Source organism: Scyliorhinus torazame, chromosome 15 (assembly GCF_047496885.1).
Source record: "Scyliorhinus torazame isolate Kashiwa2021f chromosome 15, sScyTor2.1, whole genome shotgun sequence".
NCBI lineage: Eukaryota > Metazoa > Chordata > Chondrichthyes > Carcharhiniformes > Scyliorhinidae > Scyliorhinus > Scyliorhinus torazame.
Window position 1 is genome coordinate 166,250,743 of NC_092721.1, and position 16,034 is coordinate 166,266,776.

Below are 16,034 nucleotides of genomic sequence, written 5' to 3' on the forward strand. Positions count from 1 at the left end.
TGGAGACGGCAACCTACGCGCATGCGCGGACCCGTGCTGGCCGTGGCACGCATGCGCGGACGCGCGCCTACTTTCGAGCTCCGGGTTTCGAGCGCCAGAGTAGCAAACAACTCTCTGGTGCCGTACTAGCCCCCGAGGAAGGAGTGAATGCCTGGGCCTGGAGGCCCGTTGGCACCGGAGTCGCTCGTGCCGGTTTTGACCCCGGCGTCAACACTTGGCCGGGATTTCGGAGAACCCCGGCCAAAGTTTTTGGCAAGGCAAAGAGGCTGAATTTAATACCCACAGCTGTGGCCTAACGGCAGGCCAAAAAGCCTGCAATAACTTGATCATGGCTATTACTGGAAGCCACGATGCAACTCTACACGCTTCAGGCAATTAACCTCCTGTGCTGGGCGGTTCCATTCCTTGAAGGACGGAGATCCCAGCTCGAGCCAGCGGCTCTCGAGCCCCACCAGCATCAGTAGGAGTAGTGGCCATAGAATCCAGAGAATCCCTAAAGTGCAGAAAGAGGCCATTCGGCCCATCGAGAGTTCACCAACCATCTGAAAGAGCGCTCTACCTCGGTTCATTCCCCTGTCCAATCTTGTTACCCTGCGTATTGATCATGGCCAATCCACTAACCTGCACACCTTTGGACTGTGGAAGGAAACCGGAGCACCCAGAGGAAACCGACGCAGAACGTGCAAACTCCACACAGAGAGTCTCCCTTATGCTGTGAGGCAGCAGTGCTAATCACTGTGCTGCTGTCCCACCATGCCATCCATTGCTGGTTTGCTACGCGCCAGGACCAGCAGCTATTGGCGATAAGAAGACCCGAACCAGTGGTGGGGGTCATTGTTGAGAGAATAGGGGTAGTTTTCAGAGGAGTCAGCTTTTGTCTCCGGAATTGGGACCCTTGATGGGTCACAGAGCAGCACCATAATTTTAACATTCTCCTCCCTATTCCCATGCCCTCCTTATATACGTGTTCTTCTCCAGCCCCCACCCCTCCACACACAGAGGTGATGGTCGCAGAGTGGGTGATGTCACTGAACAGGTAATCCAGAGGCCCAGGCTAATTCTCTGGGGACACTGGGTTCAAATCCCACTGTGGCAGTGGTTGGAATTTGAATCCAATTAATAAATCTGGAATTGAAAGTTACTCTCTGTAATGGAACTATCATCGATTGTTGTTTAAAAACCCATCACTAATATCTCATTTGAGAAGTAAATCTGCCATCCTTACTGGCCAACATGTGACTCCAGGCCCACAGAAATGGGTGGGCTCTTAACTGCCGGTCCCTCAGTGCAAGGGCAATTAGGGATGGGCAACAATGCTGGCTTTGCCAACAATGCCCACATCTCATGAAAAATAAACAAAGAAAAATCCTTCCAACTATCTGCACTCGTCAAATTCTAGCCTCTTGGACATTTCAACCACCATTGGTGGTTGTGCCTTCCGCTGCCCAAAGTCTATAAACTCCAGAATTCCTTCTGTTAATCTCGCCCAACCTCTAACCCTCTTTCATCCTTTTCGGTGCTCATTAAAATCTAGTTCTTTGACCAAATTTTAGCCTTCTGTCCCAATGTCACGAGATGTGGCTGGGTGCCTGAATTTGCTTTAACATATTTGTATAAAGAACACTGGAACGTTTTGTTGTATGAAAGGTGCTCTACAAATATACACTGGTATTAAATTTACAAGTAGAAAAACCAAGGGAAAAGCCAAATTCTGGTAAAGTTCTTTATGAGGCTGTCTCGCAGTATCATGGCAACAACTACCCTCAATCTGAATTGCTCTGTGATGCCTGGTGATGCAAAACAAAAAACCCAGCGACTAAACCCCTTCAAACAGGAATCAAGTCTAAGCTGCTGACGGACATCTTGCGTTGTTTTCACTGATGGGATCGATAATACCTCAACAAAGCAACACTGTGGGACCCATAGATATTATTCAAACAGCTGTCAGTTGTCAGCACCCTGTATCAGTGACAAGTTAAACCATTGTAACGCTGTGCTTGTTATAACAGATATATGACAGGGCTAACATGATCAGTAGTACACATCTCTCAAGAGCTCTGCACAAAATGAAGTTAAACATTCAACGTACTGTCACAGGCTTTTCAGAAATAAACTAAAATGGTAGACTTTAAAAAAAATTTGAAATGTAATCATTCAAGTCACTGTGTGATTAATGTTTTGCAGAGCATATATTGTCTTTAGCGTTTCCACTTGAATATGAACACTGCAGCAATAACAAGTTATTTTTAGGATCTGTTATCTTCTTTTCTGTTACCATGCAATATTTATAATTGCGGGGCTGTTGTACAGCAAGTGTGTACATTAGAGACCTAACTCCTTTCACAAACCAGTGACTGATGATAGCATTCTTCAGGCACCCTTGTGGCTGCCAACTAAAAGTTAGTTTTTGTTTTTAAAAGAAACTTACGACTCTATCCAAATTATCTACATGATTATCTGAGGCAAAACGAAATTCAGCACAGCCACCTTGAGAGAAGCCATTTCTGAGCCTTCTTTCATTCCTGAGGAATTTCAGTGGCACTCTGCTTATCCACCAGCCATGCTGCTCCTCCGAACTACCTGCTTTCTTCCACCTATATGAACAAAGCTTTGCAGAGATGTTAAAACGCGGGTGCTGCTCTATATACCATCCCAAATATCTCCCTGATTCAAGTGTCTACTTCCACTGCACTGTACCACACTTCCTAACAGTCAGTGTTGGTTGTATGCAATGTCCAATCTGGTACTTCTTGCTAAGGAACACCCTGTTAGCTGTAAACTGTCAAGTAGTTATGTGTGCATGAGGGCTCCAGATGTGGCTCTTCACTTCTGGGAACACAAACCTGAGATAGTCCATTGACAGGCCGCAGCACTTCGACAGCTGGGAAGTGCGAACGGACCCTCTTCTTTTCTGAGGTATGGCAAGGAAGTGGTAGAATGGTTCGAATACAGTGACATTGGGAGAGCTCGCAATACCGTTCACTGTTAGTTCATGCCAGCCATTGCTGTTAAGCTCCATATTTAAGTAAGTTGCATAAAGTTGGCAGCAGGCAGCATGGTAGCACAGTGGTTAGCACAGTTGCTTCACAGCTCCAGGGTCCCAGGTTCGATTCCCGGCTTGGGTCACTGTCTGTGCGGAGTCTGCATGTTCTCCCTGTGTCTGCGTGGGTTTCCTCTGGATGCTCCGGTTTCCTCCCACAGTCCAAAGATGTGCAGATTAGGTGGACTGGCCATACTAAATTGCCCTTAGTGTCCAAAAAAGGTTAGATGGGGTTACGGGGATAGGGTGGAGGTATGGGCATAGGTAGGGTACGCTTTCCAATGGCTGGTGCAGATTCAATGGGCAGAATGGCCTCCTTCTGCACTGTAAATTCTATAATTCTATGAGGAGGTAAGACAATATCCCAAAAGCGCAGCCCTGGGCTGCCAGTCCTGTCGCTGGAGGAGAGGGGGGCATTTGCCAGGACCTGGGGATTAAAGGGCGAGACCAAGGGATGGGCCATGAGGTTGGCGTGTGCCCCCAGGACCAGGGTGTCCAGGCACAGACGGTCATTGTCGTGGCTTGCAAGGCAGCCATCTGGCTGTGCATCCCATTGACCACCCACCGTGGCCGTGGTGGCACAGAGCATCACCGACCCTCCCCCTCCCACCCCCCCCCCCCCCACCCACAGCTGGGCGCCACCCTGCTGGCGGGGCATTACATGGCTCAGCCAAGAAAGGCACCCACAGTGGACCCCATGAGAGGTCACAGGACAGGTGCCGCAGAACGTCCCACTGGCATGAGTTGAGCCAATCAGTGGTCAATATCTCCCTTGGTGCCAAACTGCAAAGGGGCCAGGGGTGTGGTGCTGAGGGCAAAGCGCCAGGAGGAACGGATGGGGATGGAAATGGAGGAGGTGGAGGGGGGGGGGGGGCATGCAGAGTCGGAAGCTGCAGTGCAGACCTGGGCTACCATATAGCCCGCTGGACCTGGGGTACTCGCCATACTAACATCCCTGCCCTTTACACCCTACAGAGAATGGATTTTGGTATCCAACCAGGAGTGATTGGCATCTGCCTGGCCACTGCTGCCCTGGCGGACGCCATGAGGCTGTACGAGCAGGAGCTCTTCGGAGAGGGCCCTGCCGCAGAGGCCTGCCTGCCCCAGAGGAACAAGAAGCTGTTGCCCAGGTGGAGAGCTGGCCACACAGCAGGCCGAGGAAGAGGTGGGAAGGCAGTGCTGTATCAGGCCCTGTGTGTACTGGCAGTGCATGTCATTCGAGGATCTGCCAGACTAGGCGTGTCGTCGAAGACTCTGGCTGACCAGGGAGGCCATGCGATATATCTGCTGTATCATGGTGCACCTGAAACATTGGAGGAATGAGGGTAGACACCCATTCCCGCTTGCCGTCAAGGTGACAGTCACCCTGAACCTTTCTGCCGAGGGGTCCTTCCAGGCGCTGAGTGGGGTCTTGTCGGGGATCTCCCAGACCTCAGTGCACAGGTACGTCCCTGTGGTCACAGATGTCCTGAATGTCTGGCTGGCGCAATCAGCCTGAATATGGGCCGAGCCGAGCAGGTTGCCCGGGCAGCGGGGTTCGCCGCCATTAACGGGATGCGCCAGGTGCAGGGAGTGATTGACGGAATGCATGTCCCCTTATGAGCACCGCTGGATGTGGGGGCGTGCATTTCACAAACTGCGAGGGGTACCATTTCATGACCGTGCAACTGGTGTGGCCACGAGACGCACATCATGCATGTCTGCGCCCAATAACCGGGCAGCGTGCACAATCCCTTCATCCTGCCCCACTCAATAGTGCCTGGCACTTTTGAGGCATTCCCCAGTGTGAGAGGTCGGCTCCTGGGCGACAGGGGTTATCCGCTGCGGTTGTGGCTGATGACACCTATCTGGAAGGCACAGACTGACGCAGAAACCCGCTACAAAGGAGTGTGATCAAGCAGTGCATCGGTATGTTCAAGATGCAATTGAGGTGCCTGGACTGCTGTAGTGGGGCCCTCCAGTATTGCCCCTGGAGGGTCTCGCACATCGCAATGGCTTGTGCATCCTCCAATTTGTTGCGCAGCAGAGAGACGACATACTGGAGGAGGAGGAAGATTGCCAGGGCTTGTCTGACGTGGAGGATGTGGAGGAGGGCCAGGATGGGCAAGACATGGCGCTCGGACAGCTACACAACGTGTGCGCCAGGGCCAGTGCGTACAGGACAATCTAATCGCCACCAGGTTCGCCAACTAGGGGGTCTGGCCAGCGACTGCTCAGGCATTGCGGCCGGTGGTGGGGGATTCCAGTTGGACCCGACTCGTCGCCAGGTGATCCTCCTGCAAGGCATAAGACAGGACGCAGGTGGGGGTGTAGGGGGGTGCCACATGCGCCATAGGGACATCCCTATTCATTGCGGCTTACTTGGTTCCCCGATGCCGACCTCCGTCCCGGCGAATGCCCGCTCTCCGACCCCATCGACCAGGTCCAACGCTCCCTGCTCTGCAACGATGAGGGGCCTTCAGGCGGACCCCATCCGGTCTTTTCTGTCTCCTGGCGGTTGTGGGCCGCCTTCACCTGGGGGGACAGATAATGCACAGTGTGAGACACTCGGGTATGGGCAGCACTGGAGGTCTGTGACTGGTGGCCTGTGTGTACAGGGTATCCGGCCATGGTGGGCAGCATGGGTGTTGGCATGTGGAGCAGGGTGGGGTGCACACAGAATGATGGCGAGTGGGGTTCTATCGCCCCCTAGGTGGGGAGGAGGCTAGAGGTGTGTGGGACAGGGGTGGGTGTGAGGGAAATGGTGGTGGACATAGCACTCCCTGGCTGGCTTCGGGGTGTTGCTCACCCTCACCCATCGCTGCTGCCTACTGGTCTGCCTCGTTGGGGCTGCATTGGCAGGGTGGGGGGGGGGGGGGGGGGGGTAGGAGGGGGAGGGGGGTTGGTGCCAGGGGCATGGTAGTGGTGACTCACCCTGGCCGCTCTGAGAAGGTCATGCAGCATCCTGCACAGTTGACCAGTCCCAGCAGAGGGGCCCACGGTGCTCACGGCCTTTGCCACCTGCCTCCAGGCCCGGTTGACTTCTGTGGGTGGCAGTCTCCTTCCCACCACGTGGAACAGGGTGTCCCGCCTCCCCTCCATGGCATCCAGTAGCATCTCCAGCTTGGCATCAGCGAATCTCAGTGCCACTCTTCGGGGTGGCATCTTCTTGGCTGGAGTGAGAGCGTGTGGGGAGTGGAGTGCTTATATGCGGCTGCAGCTTGTCAGGCACCCGAATGCCAATCGCGACCCTGGTGAATCACACGCCAGCATTCGTTAGAATTCTACTAGTTCCACCTCGCTCCTGTGCTAGCCCAATAGGATGTCCTGAATCGCTCTGGGACCGACGCCGCTTTCGGGGGCGTAGAACCCACGTGATTCAGTCCCGGTGTCAGCACTTGGGACTGAAATTTCCGATTTTGAGACTATGTCCGGAGGAAGTGTCTAGTTCTATGATGGAAAAAAGCCGTGTCATGTAAAACACACGGCCTTTACGAAATAAATGGCCAGAGAATTACCGGATCCATGGCCGCACATGTGCACGTCAACGACTTGCAGCAGTCGCGCCGTACAACATGGACATCCCCTCGCCACCCCCAGACCACCCCTCACCGGTCCCCCAGCCCTCGCCGCAGCACCCTCCGGCCAGCAGCACGGCTCCCCCACCCGACTGTGGCGGCGCTGGACAGAGTCCGCAGCCACCATGCCAGGTTCACGAAAACTGAGAGCACAAGTGAACAGCGCCATCATGAACTCGGGCCATCGGGGGCGGAGCATAGGGGGAGGGCCTTCAGGAAATGGCCTGAGGCTGTCCCAACGGCATCCAGCGTACTCCCTGATGACGCCGCCTTGGAGGGCGCGGAGCATCCGAAAACAGGCACCGCCCTCGGTTCGTTCGTAAAAAAGGATTCTCCGCCCGATCACCAATTACGAAATCGGTGTCGGGGAATGGAGAATCCCGCCCCGGTCTCTGAAATGGAGAATCCATCTTCATTTTTACGTTTATTCGAAAAAATACAGGACAGTTGGTCACCCTCAGTGAGTCCGAGTGCTTAAGTTTTTGTTAATTGCGGGAGTTTCGAGGATGAAGCTCTTTTTAAAGTCTGGGCAAGTTTGCATTTAGCATTTAACAGCTTATTCAGTAATTAACAAGCTCACTTCTAAAGGTTAATGCTATAGTGATCTTTGACCCAGAAACAGTACAGTTGGGGAAATTTGTAATTTCTTTATAATGTTTGTGGAATCTTTAATTGTTGTTTAAGCATTTTTCAAAAGTATTTTGAGAGTTTGAATTAATTTTAAAGGGATCAATTCGCAATGGTCTTGGATAATAAGAAATCATGGGCGCGATTCTCCCAGCCCCGCGCCAGGCCGGAGAATCGGCGCAACCACGCCACGCCACCCTGACGCCGGCGCGCGATTCTCCAAGGTGCGGAGAATCGGCTCCATTTGCGCCGGTGCATTTGGCGCGGCGCTGGTCGCGGGCCGCTACCCGCCAATTCTCTGGCCCGGATGGGCCAAGCAGCCGCGCGGAAAAAACAGAGTCCCGCCGGCGCCGTCCACACTTGGTCGCTGCCGGTGGGAACTCTGCGCGAAGGGTCGGGGGCGGCCTGTGGGGGGGGGGGGGGTGGTGGAGGCACTCCTTCACCGGGGGGGCCTCCGATGGGGTCTTGCCTGCCACCGGGGCCTATCAATTGGCGGGCCGGCCTCTCCAGCCCCTGCCATATTTTATAACGCGGCCGGCCCCTGAACCCCACGCCATGTTGGGTCAGGGCCGGCGTGTTGAAGAAGTCCCCCCCGCGCATTCGCGGGTTGGCACGGCCCAACTGCGCATGCGCGGGTTGGCGAAGCACCAATTTAGCACCGGGAAGGGAGGCTGGAACGGCGTGAACCGCTCCAGTGCCGTGCTGGCCCCCTATGGGGGCCAGATTCGCTACTCCTCGCGCCCTTTTCGCGCCGACGTGAATCGCGACGGCGTTCACGATGGTGCGGACACTCTGGGCGTCATTCTCCGACCCCCCGCCGGGTCGGAGAATGGCCGTTGGCCGCCGTGAATCCCGCCCCCGCCCCCGCCGAAGTCTCCGGTACCGGAGATTGGGCGGGGGCGGGAATCGGGCCGCGCCGGTTGGCGGGACCCCCCGCTCAATTCTCCGGCCCGGATGGGCCGAAGTCCCGCCCAGAAATTACCTGTCCCGCCGGCGTAAATCAAAGCTGGTATTTACCGGCGGGACCAGGCGGCCCACGCCACGCCTCCACCGAGGCGGAAGAGCATCTCCCCACTGCGCATGCGCGGGAAACTGTCGGCGCCCGCTGACGCTCCCACGCATGCGCCGCATTTCCGCGCCAGCTGGCGGGGCAACAAACGCCATTTCCGCCAGCTGGCGGGGCACCAAACGCCATTTCCGCCAGCTGGCGGGGCGGAAATCCCTCCGGCGCCGGCCTAGCCCCTCAATGTTGGGGCTCGGCCCCCAAAGACGCGGAGCATTCCGCACCTTTGGGCCGATGCCCGTCTGATTGGCGCCGTTTTTGGCGCCAGTCGGCGGACATCGCGCCGTTGGGGGAGAATTTCGCCCTCTGTCTCCATTTCGGAGTATCGCGCCCAATGGACCACATGGTCTATTAACCCTTTATCAGGAAGCAGGACCAACAAGAAGTTAACTTCCTAAGATGTCAACATGAAGCCATGGTCAAACACAGAAAAGGCAGATGAAGAAGCCACTACTTTAAAGAACAAATTTGCGCTGCAGCAGAGGGGAGAACAGAGGAGGCACATTCCCAGAAGTTGTGTAATGTAGCTGAGTTGGACAGAAAGCTGAAATCGGAATAGAGCAGAGTGTGTGTACTGGACAATCCTATGACTATTCTTCAGTTTTGTCAGAGTCAACCATGCTTTATTAAAGGAATCAGCTAAATAAGTCTCTGGGGAATCTGTGCTGGCAGGACTTTTGCAAACCCAGTTAAGGAGCTTCCCCAGCAATGTGCCATTTGGATGTTGACCATTTCCAGGCAATACGGATTGTGTGGAGCGGCCGTTGGAGGTGGCTTGAGGATCAAGTTCATTGAGTGAGAAAACTGAGAGCTCCTACAGCCACAAGTTATCCATCAGGACTGCACGCAATGGGCGGGATTCTCCCTTCTGACGGCAGGGCATTGACGCCGTCATAAAAACTGGAGAGTTTAAGTGTAGCGATCCTTTGCCCTACAGGCGGCCAGCACGGCACTGGAGCGACCCCTGCCGCTCCAGCTGCCGACACCGGCGTCAAATGGGCGCCGCGGGTCTGAGCATGCGTGCTGCGACTGGCGCGAATGCACGCATGGGCACTGCGATCAGAGTGCATGCGCGGTAGCTTCCTTCTCCCCGCCGGCCCCGACGCAACATGGCATAGGGCTACAGGGGCCAGCGCGGAGTAAAAGAAGCCTTAATCAGGAGAGGCCAGCCCGCCGATCGGTAGGCCCCGATCATGGGCCAGACCACGGTAGAGCCCCCCCCCACGGGATCGGACCTCCCCCCCCCCCACCGCCCCCGACAAGATGGACGCTGAGGTCCCGCCGGGTAAGACCAGATGTGAACGGCGCCGGCGGGACTCAGGCATTTTTGACGGCCACTCGGCCCATCCCGGGCGGAGAATCACCGGGGGTGGCCACGTAGAGCAACCCCCGACCGGCACTGCACCGGCGCCAATGCCGCCGATTCTCCGGTAACCGGTGTCGGGGCGGTGTCGCACGAATCGCGCCCAGCCCGCCGATTCTCCGAACCGGCGTGGGTTGAGACAATCCAGCCCAATATTTCAGCTGAGGTATAAATAGTGTCTTGTATAAGTTCAGTACAACCTCCTTTCTCTTGTACTCTAGGTCTTTATGAATAAGGCCCAGAAGACCATATGCTTTATAACTGCTCTCTCTAACTGTCCTGTGACCTTCAATGATCTAAGCACATATACAACCTGGTCCCTCTGCTCCTGCACCATTTAATAATTTTGCCCCTTATTTTAGATTGTTTCTCCATGTTCTTCCTACGAAAACGCATTACCTCACTTTTCTCCACATTGAATTTCATCTGTCACCGATCTGCCCACTCCACCAACTTGTCTGTACCCTTTTGAAGTTCCACACTGTACTCTTCACAGTTTACAATCCTGCCAGATTTTGGGTGAATAACACTCAAAGGACAGAATGTGTAAATACTGAGAGCTGGATCTCATATGAGAAGGAGGGTGTTGGAATCTGCCTGGATCCTATTGGGTAGGGACAATTGGTTACCCTTTGGATCTTGGGGATTATGATCTCCCCTGATAAGAGGTTGGGGCATTTGTTGTATGAATAGAGCTGGCTAGTATGGTACCAGCTGGAGAGAGAGCCCGTAGTGAACTACCTGCGCTCTATAAATATTGTTATAAATAAAAGTTACTTTCTGTTTGACTTAACAAATTCATGCTGGACTCTTTGTGGACCTCACAAAAGGGGAGTACCCTTCACTTCAGGCTTGATGACCTCTGGAACTCCCTCTCCCCTTGTGACACCCCAGGTGTTCACTACCGTCCCCAGCCTGGGGCCTCGGCCACTTACCCTGTCCTCCTGTTCCTGGGATTTGGTGCCAGGAATCTCCCTGCAATGCCTCTTCTGACCACTGGAGGGATTGGAAAGCTACTGACAAATCTGATTGGCCAGCAGCTCTGCAGGGACTTCCTCACTAACAAGAGGCAGAAGTCCTGCCATATGCCAGTCAACACTTGTTAGAATGTAATATGGCATCAGGGCTGCTGGAGTTCATGGGGATGTGTTCCCCGCCAACTCTTCGGCACTCCCACCATCGTGAAAGTTCACACCAATGTTCCAGAGACTGTGTTGGAAAGACTGGAATTGCACATTGTGGTAGTATGTATTGGGGGTCATGTGGGACTGGAAGCCCTAATGTCATTGGCTGACAGATCCCGGGTCCTGGTTGGCCGTTGACCTCATACTCCACCCTGAAGGCGAAGTATAAGAAGCCGGTGCCTTCCCCCGCAGGCCAGTTTACTATCGGGCTGCTGGGGAACAGACACGCTTAATAAAGCCTCATCGACTTCACTCTATTCGTCTCACGGAGTCTTTGTGCGCCACAATTTATTAAGCGTGCCTAAAAAGGACTATGGAGCTCAGGATCATTCCAGAATGCCTGAGGATCAGCCCCCACGCAGTGAATGCGGCAGCAGCCTTCAAACACTGGCAGGCTTGCTTCGAGGCCTACATCAGATCGACCACAGGCCGAGTCTCAGACGAACAAAAACTGCAGATCCTGCACTCGAGGGTGAGCACGGAGATTTTCACCCTCATTAAAGACACCCACGATTTCCAGACGGCATTCACAGCACTGAGAAGTCTCTACGTTCGCCCAGTTAACCAAATCTACGCTCGCTACCAGCTCGCGACAAGACGGCAAGCTCCCGGAGAATCGATGGACGAGTTCTACGCCGCGCTGCTGATTTTGGGAAGAGCCTGCAGCTGCCCGTCGGTGAATGCAAATGAACATACGGACATGTTAATGCGCGATGTTTTTGTGGCAGGTATGCAATCCTTCCAAATCCGCCAAAGACTTCTAGAAAAAGAGTCGCTAGGACTCTCAGAAGCACGGGCCCTGGCAGCCTCGCTGGACATAGCCGCGCGTAATACCCACGCCTACGGCCCCGACCGCGCGGCAGGCCATTGGGCCCCGTACGTACCCGCCGCGGCAAACCCCCTACCCCCCCCCCCCCGGACACCCCACAGGCTTGCGCAGTCCAAACGCCGAGTCGCACCGGGGGCGCCCGCTGTTATTTCTGCGGCCAGGCGAAGCACCCCCGACAATGCTGTCCGGCCCGCGCAGCCATCTGCAAAAGCTGCGGGAAAAAGGGCCACTATGCGGTGGTGTGCCGATCCCGCGTGGTCGCCGCCGTCCCGGGGTCACAGGGAGCCCTACAGGCAGCCTATGCGTCCCAACCCCCCCCAGCACGCCATGTGCGACCCGCAGCCGCCGCCATTTTGGGTCCCGACCACCGCGGTCCCGGGAGAACTGGGAGCCCCGCACGCCGCCTACGCTCCCCAACCCCCCTCCCCGCAGTACATGTACGACCCGCCGCCGGCGCTCCCGATTTGGGTGCCGGCCAACACTCTCCATGGAGAGGAGGGGGTTTTTCGCATCCCGAACGCCACCCTCACCCCCGTCCCGCGCCCCACGCCTGACCCGCCGGCGCAACCTACCTGGACCCCGACCACCGCTGTCCCCGGCGAGGGAGCTCCGCACGGTCCCAGCGCTCGCGGCCCCACGACTGACCCGCCAGCACCGCCGACCTGGGCCCTCACCCCCGTCCCGCGCCCCACGCCTGACCCGCCGGCCTGGGCCCCGACCACCGCTGTCCCCGGCGAGGGAGCTCCGCGCGGTCCCAGCGCTCGCGGCCCCACGACTGACCCGCCGGCGCCGCCGACCTGGGCCCTCACCCCCGTCCCGCGCCCCACGCCTGACCCGCCGGCGCAACCTACCTGGACCCCGACCACCGCTGTCCCCGGCGAGGGAGCTCCGCACGGTCCCAGCGCTCGCAGTACTGACCCGCCGGCCTGGGCCCCGACCACCGCTGTCCCCGGCGAGGGAGCTCCACGCGGTCCTAGCGCCCGCGGCCCTGCCGCTCGCAGTCAAGGAACTCCGCGCGGTCCTAGCGCCCGCGGCCCGGGCGCTCGCAAAGCAGGAACGCCGCGCGATCCTAGCGCTCCCAGACCCCCCCAGCACACCATGTGCGACCCGCAGACGCCGCCATTTTGGGTCCCGACCACCACGAGGGGAGGAGGGGCGCCGCCATCTTGGACCGCCCCCGACCTGGACGACGCATGGGGGTGGCCATTTTGTCCACCCCCGACGCCATCTTGTGACCCCTCAGCCACGTGCGATGTATGGGGGTGGCCATTTTGTCCATCCCCGACGCCATCTTGGACGGCAACAACGGACCCCACCCCACTACTACAACCACGGCTCGCTTCGGTTACACTCGATCAGGCTCGGCCCCGGACTCTCCAGACGACGACGACAACGGTCCTAATTAACGGCCACGAGACGCCATGCCTAGTCGACTCCGGGAGCACGGAAAGTTTTATACATCCCGACACGGTAAGACGCTGTTCCTTAATTACCTTCCCCAGCGCACAAAAGATTTGCCTAGCTGCAGGATCCCACTCCGTACAGATCCAGGGATTCTGCATAGTTACCCTAACTGTACAGGGGAGGGAATTCAAAAACTACAAACTTAACGTCCTTCCCCAACTCTGTGCCCCCACCTTGCTGGGCTTAGATTTTCAATGTAACCTACAGAGCCTTACGTTTAAATTCGGCGGCCCCATACCCCCACTCACTATCTGCGGCCTCGCCACCCTCAAGGTGCAACCCCCGTCCTTGTTTGCGAACCTCACCCCGGATTGCAAACCCGTCGCCACTAGGAGCAGACGGTACAGCGCCCAGGACCGGACCTTCATTCGCTCCGAATTCCAGCGGCTACTAAAGGAGGGCATAATCCAGGCCAGCAATAGTCCCTGGAGAGCGCAGGTGGTAATAGTGAAGACAGGGGAGAAACAAAGGATGGTCATTGACTATAGCCAGACCATCAACAGGTACACACAACTAGACGCGTACCCTCTCCCCCGCATATCCGACATGGTCAATCGGATTGCCCAGTATAAAGTCTTCTCCACTGTGGACCTCAAGTCCGCCTACCATCAGCTCCCCATCCGCCCAAGTGACCGCAAGTACACAGCCTTCGAGGCAGACGGGAGATTATACCATTTCCTACGGGTCCATTTTGGCGTCACAAACGGGGTCTCGGTCTTCCAACGGGAGATGGACCGAATGGTTGATCAACATGGGTTACGGGCCACGTTCCCGTACCTCGACAATGTAACCATCTGCGGCCACGATCAGCAGGACCACGACGCCAACCTCCAAAAATTCCTCCAGACTGCCAAAGCCTTGAACCTCACGTACAACGAGGACAAGTGCGTTTTTAGCACCGATCGGCTAGCCATTCTGGGCTACATAGTGCGCAATGGGATAATAGGCCCCGACCTCGAACGTATGCGCGCACTCATGGAATTTCCCCTCCCGCACTGCCCAAAAGCCCTGAAACGCTGCCTGGGGTTCTTTTCATACTACGCCCAGTGGGTCCCCCAGTACGCAGACAAGGCCCGCCCCCTAATACAGACCACGACTTTTCCGCTGTCGACAGAGGCTTGCCAGGCTTTCAGCCGCATCAAAGCGGACATCGCAAAGGCCACGATGCGCGCCATCGACGAGTCCCTCCCCTTCCAGGTCGAGAGCGACGCCTCTGATGTAGCTCTAGCGGCTACCCTTAACCAAGGGGCAGACCCGTGGCCTTCTTCTCCCGAACCCTCCACGCCTCAGAAATCCGCCACTCCTCAGTGGAAAAGGAAGCCCAAGCCATAGTGGAAGCTGTGCGACATTGGAGGCATTACCTAGCCGGCAGGAGATTCACTCTCCTCACTGACCAACGGTCGGTAGCCTTCATGTTCGATAATGCACAGCGGGGCAAGATCAAGAACGACAAGATCTTGCGGTGGAGGATCAAACTCTCCACCTTCAACTATGAGATCTTGTACCGGCCCGGAAAGCTGAACGAGCCGTCCGATGCCCTATCCCGCGGCACATGTGCCAACGCACAAATTGACCGCCTCCAAGCCCTCCACGAGGACCTCTGCCACCCGGGGGTCACTCGGTTTTACCACTTCATCAAGTCCTGCAATCTCCCATACTCCTTAGAGGAGGTCCGTACAGTCACAAGGGACTGCCACATCTGCGCAGAATGCAAACCGCATTTTTTCAGGCCAGATGGAGCGCACCTGATTAAGGCTTCCCGCCCCTTTGAACGCCTCAGTCTCGATTTCAAAGGGCCCCTCCCCTCCACCGACCGCAACGCGTATTTCCTTAATGTAGTGGACGAATACTCCCGCTTCCCTTTTGCCATTCCCTGCTCCGACATGACCGCGGCCACAGTCATTAAAGCCCTGAACAGCATCTTCACGCTGTTCGGTTACCCCGCATACGTCCACAGCGACAGGGGGTCCTCTTTCATGAGTGACGAGCTGCGCCAGTTCCTGCTCAGCAAGGGCATAGCTTCAAGCAGGACGACCAGCTACAACCCCCGGGGGAACGGGCAAGTAGAAAGGGAGAACGGCACGGTCTGGAAGGCCGTCCTACTGGCCCTACGGTCCAGGGATCTCCCAGTTTCACGGTGGCAGGAGGTCCTCCCGGACGCTCTCCATTCCATCCGGTCGTTATTATGTACAAGCACTAATCAAACGCCTCACAAGCGTCTCCTTGTCTTCCCTAGGAGGTCCTCCTCTGGAACGTCGCTGCCAACCTGGCTGGCGGCCCCAGGACCCATCCTGCTCCGAAAGCACGTGCGGGCACATAAGGCGGACCCGTTGGTCGAAAGGGTTCACCTCCTCCACGCAAACCCCCAGTACGCCTACGTGGAGTATCCCGACGGCCGACAGGACACGGTCTCCCTGCGGGATCTGGCGCCCGCCGGCACCACGCACACCCCCCCGACACCATCAACCCAACCGCCCCCCTTCCTGCCACCGCCGCATCCCGCGACCGCCCCCTTCCCAGGAGGATCAGTCCCCCTCCCCTTTGCACCGACAGCTGAAACCGTGCGGCTCCCGGAGGCGACAACGCTGGTACAAGCACCACCACCACCGCCGGGGCCGAGGCGATCGACACGGACGACCAGACCGCCCGACCGACTCGTGGCGTCGATGTAAAACAAAGATGGACTGTCCAATGAACATTTTGTTTTTCCTATACCCTCTGTAAATAGTTGTAACAGGACGATACTGTCCAATACTGTACTACCATGGAACTGTTCTATCCTCCCAGGACCAGCCCTGTAAACCCTTACCACCATACGAAGCATCACCCCGCCGGGTTCATGTTTGACAAGGGGTGAATGTGGTAGTATGTATTGGGGGTCATGTGGGACTGGAAGCCCTAATGTCA